We start from the raw sequence: 5,578 nt of genomic DNA, 5'->3' as shown, positions 1-5,578 counted from the left end.
AAAGACAGAACCCAGAGGGTTGTGATTAGGGGCACAGAATCCAGCTGGAAGTCTGTAACAAGTGGTGTTCCCCAGGGGTCAGTACTGGGTCCAGTCCTCTTCAATATATTCATCAATGACCTGGATGAAGGGATGGAATGTATCCTCAGCAAGTTTGCTGATGACACAAAACCAGGAGGGGTGGCTGACACCCCAGAAGGCTGTGTGGCCATACAGCGAGACCTGGACAGGCTGGAGAATAGGGCCGAGATAAACCTAATGAAATTTAACAAGGGCAAGTGTAGGGTGCTGCACCTGGGGAGAAATAACCCCCTGCACCAGTACAGGTTGGGGACTGTCCTGCTGGAGAGCACCTCTGAGGAAAAAGATCTGGGAGTTCTTGTGGACACCAGGATGACCATGAGCCAGCAATGTGCCCTTGTGGCCAAGAAGGCAAATGGCATCCTGGGGTGCATCAAGAAGAGCGTGGCCAGCAGGTCAAGGGAGGTCATCCTGCCCCTCTACTCTGCCCTGGTGAGGCCCCATCTGGAGTACTGTGTCCAGTTCTGGGCCCCCCAGTTCAAGAAGGACAGGCAAATGCTGGAGAGGGTACAGAAAAGGGCCACAAAGATGATTAAGGGCCTGGAGCATCTCTCCTACGAGAGACTTGGGTCCTTTTAGTCTTGAGAAGAGAAGGCTTAGGGTAGATCTAATTAATGCATACAAATACTTAAAGGGAGGGTGTCAGGAGGATGAGACTGGTCTTTTCTCGGTGGTGCCCAGTGACAGGACAAGAGGAAATGGGCACAAACTTGAGTATAAGATGTTCCACCTAAACATGAGGAGGAACTTCTTTACTGTGAGAGTGGTAGAGCATTGGAACAGGCTGCCCAGAGGGGTGGTGGCATCTCCTTCTCTGGAGACATTCAAAACCTGCGTGGACAAGTTCCTGTGCAACGTGCTGTAGGTAGACCTGCTCCAGCGGGGGGATTGGACTAGATGATCTCCAAAGGTCCCTTCCAACTCCATATGATTCTATGATTCTATGACACAGATGTTTGTCTATCCAAAGCATAACTGAAGCAATCAGTGTATACTTATTTTGTGTACTCAAGTTTTTACTTCAAAGAAAGAAAATTATGTTCCTAGAACACAAAACTAATGTCTCCTGACTTTGGAAATGTGGTTTTCAGAAGTTCACCATCACTCTCATTTGGAAGTATCTACCAGTTATTTTAATATTCTTTGACCTCCTGAGATGTGTATATAAATACGTCAACCGTATGACAATGTATAGCTTACGTTGTCTTAAGTAATAGACTGTTAATGAGAAAAGCCATTATAGATAGACAAATGGATTCAGCAGAATTAAAAGCTCAGTTAAACAATTCAGGGAGTGTCACTACAGGGGGTTGAGAGCTAACCACAGTTGTGATGATAGCAGTTACAGGACCTGCAAGTTCTGTTGGTGGACAAAACAAGAGGTCTTGTCTTTTGGCAATGAAATCTTAACTATAATATCATCATCCATATAGTAGTGACAAAGCCACATAGCTCTGCATTCGTTATTTATACGTTAGGGTATGACAGCAGCCATACTCCCCACTGTTTGCAGTGACCACACACACTGATAAGTCCAAACCGAGGAGATCAAAAGTGGAGAAATAGAAGTTTGCAAGAAGAAAGGAAAATATAAAGAACTAAATTCTCAGAAGCGTTAAGTCAAGGGAATAAAATACAATTTTGAAAAAAAGAGCCAAATTTCATTTTTGTGTAATAGCATAAGAATTTTTAGGCCTAGTACTTGCAGCCTCCACGAATGAGGGGCAGTGATTCCCCTCCCTTTCCTGCAAGGACAGAAGGTACCTTAAGCCCAGAAACATCAAAAACCTGTATCCAATAATATGATGAAAGGTCCTGTGTTCCATTAGGGAATGAAAAGCAGGACTTGTACTGGCAGCAGGAGAGGCTGAAGTGGAGCAAATATGGACTCACCAGCATATATATTCTTTCTTCTAAGTCCAACAGCAGTAGGAGCAGACTTGACTTGTGTTGGGAGCTGTAAAGTTGATCCCTCCATGTTTTTAGCTTCTATTGAGCATGCTCTTCTGCTGCCCCACGTGAGGAGCTGGAAAATGCTACTGGTTGCGGAGAGGAGGTGGGTTTACTGCAGGGGAGGAGCATGATGGTATAAAAGTCATGGAATAAACAAGGTGGAATAACTAGCATTAACTATAAGCCACAGGGAGGTGGAATGTGAAGGAGATGTGAATTCCCCCTTGCAGAAAATAAAGGAATTGCATGCTTCTAAAGTACAGAGTGCCCTAGCCTGAGCTTTTCACATGGCATGAGAACAGAGGCATAGTTCATATTTGTTAAGTATTAGGTGGGTTTAATACATTACTTGTTCACCAGAGCACCCAGAAAGTACATTTCTTTCATCATGGACTATGGTACATTGCTACTATGATCCTCATGGTTCAGAAAACACAATGCCTTAAAATGATAGCTTTAATTTAATAACGTCTTTCCTATTCTATAGAAGTCTAACAGTTTGCAAACTGTAATTTTAAATAGTGATTATATTAAAATTATGCTACAATTAAAACTACAATTTTAATTATTGCTAGTAGTTCGTGGAGTTACGTTAGATGGTCTTTCACAGTGCAAATGGTCTGATGTGAATGCTACCAATATCGCTACAACACTGATTCTTTAAGAAGATATCTGCAGGGATCGGAAAGTAAATAGTAGTAAAATAGATACTACAAAAACATGACTCAGCAAAACCATATGGAATTATATCCTTTAATAGTAAAAATACCTGTTAACAAGATATTTTTTCTGTTGCAAATGTCTTCTAAAACCAAACTACAACACATACATTATTCATAACATGTATTATTCACAATTGCATTGTATGGGTTTCTCCCTGTAGCATGATTTTGTTGAGAAGATGTCTTATCACAACCCATGAGTTAAGGTCCTGTGTTGCTACAAAGGATTCTTAGATTTTTTGGGGGTTCTATTAAATCTTCAGGCATCAAGCTCTATTCATACTTCACAGCACCAGGAAAAAAAAACAAAAGTAATTGTAGATGGAGACAGTTTTTAGAAAGATCGGTAAAGTCTGTTGAGACTCTCATGTTGTTGCGAGGGCGTCAGAAGTAGTAGGTGGACTGAGAGGCCTAAGGAGCTGAGCCAGGGAGTGTTCCCAAGCTCCTGGCTCCTGGTGCATGCTCCAGCAACGTGCAACGTTGCCAGGGGCTGGACCAGGTGCTGGAGTCGACCATCTCTGGGGTTAAAATAGCCCATTATAGGGTTAGGTAGTCATTCTTCCAAGCAGTTCCCAGCATGGTCAGGGACCACTTCCAATAGCTGATTTGAGCGTTTACACCCCATTGTGGAGGGTAAGAAATTTTGATAATATGACACTGTCAGATTCAAGTGGTGGCTCTTGCCACAGAATGTACCTGCTGCTTGGGTACACTTTAATGTGTCTGGGGACAATCAGAAAAATCTAAAAACCATAGGCTTGATTATATATGGGGAGTCATAGGCAGAAAAGGGGGGCTAGAAATGTATATCTGGTGCTGAAGTTCATTTGTAGCAAGTAACTCACCTGAAGTCTGTTATTCTGCAAAATATTGCAGAAACTTCAGATATAAACATTCTCATGTCCAAAGGTCTGAAGTCTGAAGTTTCTGTGTGAAAGTGGTTCATGCACAGAACGTGAACAGATTAATGTAAGAAGTGATAATGTCTTTAACTTCTTTATGTTATCTTTGTTTCTCTTGTTGGGAGCCAGAGCAAAAAGACCTTTCACTCATATCCTCTGTGCCTTATCTCTTCGGAAAGGACTTTGAGGCTGAAAGAAGGTGAACAGCAGAAAGCCCTGACATTGCATAATGCTCACAAACCCTGACTATAAATGGGTTTTCTTACTGATTCTGCACTGTATATCGTCTCCGCAGTTTTCTTATGCCATTAGCATAAGGCAGTGGAGGTAGGTTACAACTGGTCTTGTAAAATACTTTCTCTCTCAAAAATACTGTCGGCGTGTTCAGAGATCCCTGCTCCATTCCGTTTCCAATTTAGGCAGGGGGAACCATCCCCAGAGTGTAATGATTTGTTGTGGGCAAATGAGCTGACAGCTGTCAGGGTTTCCAAAATACCAACTAAGAGAAAGCAGTAAAAATGGTAGTAGGAATCATCTTTTTCTAAGATGTTAGGGCCTTGCATTTTTTATTTAGTTTCAGAGACTATGGCAGAGCAACCCCAAAAGTGAGTGGTGACTGTGGTGAGGTCTCTGCCCAGAGGTGCCAGCTGCTGCCCGAGAGCCATGGAGCCTACCATGCTCCAGAGGGCACGGGCCAGCAACAGTCCAGAGCTTGAGAAACGTGCTGTGATGAGGTGCTCCCAGGTGGGACACGTGCTCAAGTGCAAGGTTTGACAGCTACGCAAGAAGCCATTTACTTTGTCATAGTAGATTTGCTTTGCTCTCATAATAGCAAATCCATAGCCATAAAGCACCGATTTTCACCATAAAATGACAGCAGGTTGGCTTTACTCTTGGGAAATTTAAACTAGGTGTAAGGATGGGAGAGATGTCCTGAGGTCCCTTCCAGCCTGAATTAATCGATGATTATGTAATTCTGAATTCCCCATTAAGGATAATCTAGATTTTTTTTCCCCCCATCCTGAATGTTAACTGCGCTCTATTTAATGCTTCAGAAACACTATCTCATTTATCCTAACAATTTTCCCTTTGAAGTTGGTAAATATCATCCACGTCATGAACTTTTATTTGCACACCGCAAAGCCATGTTTAGTGGACAACAGGTCTCATTTCTGTCTATGTTTCCTTATCCCGTGGAGTGAAGGTCGGCAGCCTGAGGAGTCCACCATCCTTCCCGGCAATTTTGTGCTCCTCTTCCAGACCATGAGGAAAGCTCAGAGGGAAACAACATTGGTTTTTACGTCCATCAAGGACACAACTTTTATTCCTTAGCACACAGGCCCCGGTCTTGGAGATATGCGTAGCCTATCTCAGGAAATTAAATGTACGTTTGACTGTTTGCAGGATCAATTCAAAGTCCTAGAACAAGCAGAAAGTCAAACTTAGTCTGTAATTAGCTCTTAGCTCAGTGATCAACACTAATCCACTTTAAAAACCTGTCCAGAAGAGCTCAGAACAGTCGTTTCCCACCTAAAAGACACTCGTAGACATTTTTGGATTTGCGTGGGTTCCCCCCTGCGGTTACACATTTTGGAGGGAAGAATTTTCTTGCAGTTCATTTTGTGGAACGCGAGATGAGGGTCGCCTTTCTTTTTTTTAACCCCAGAATTGAGCACGCCCAAGCCGATCCAGAGACGGCGGAGGGGCCGAGTCATGCGAGCACCACAGGACACTTGGGCCCGCTCGCCCGCCCCGCTCCTGCGCCGCCATTCGCGGCGGGATCGTCCCCTCACAGGCGGCCGCGCCCGCGGCGGGATCGTCCCCTCACAGGCGGCCGCGCCCACGGCGGGGCAAAGGCTTCGGCAGCTGCTCTGCGCATGCGTGGGGCCTGAGCGCCGCTTCAGGGGACCGCGTCCTCCC

General features: G+C 44.2%; 1 protein-coding gene across 2 annotated transcripts in view; it reads right to left on the bottom strand.

The window, feature by feature from the left end:
• Window positions 1-2,065, bottom strand: part of CRYL1 (crystallin lambda 1) — a 61,485-nt gene extending 59,420 nt beyond the window's left edge. For both annotated transcript variants that reach the window (XM_014966210.1, XM_014966211.1), the window contains exon 1: window positions 1,975-2,065. The gene's annotated coding sequence lies outside the window, so the exon portion shown is untranslated. The remainder of the gene's footprint in view (window positions 1-1,974) is intronic.
• Between the last annotated feature and the right edge of the window lie 3,513 nt (window positions 2,066-5,578).

Source organism: Calidris pugnax, unplaced genomic scaffold, assembly GCF_001431845.1.
Source record: "Calidris pugnax isolate Ruff unplaced genomic scaffold, ASM143184v1 scaffold20, whole genome shotgun sequence".
Lineage (NCBI taxonomy): Eukaryota > Metazoa > Chordata > Aves > Charadriiformes > Scolopacidae > Calidris > Calidris pugnax.
This window is presented reverse-complemented; position numbering and strand designations above follow the sequence as displayed.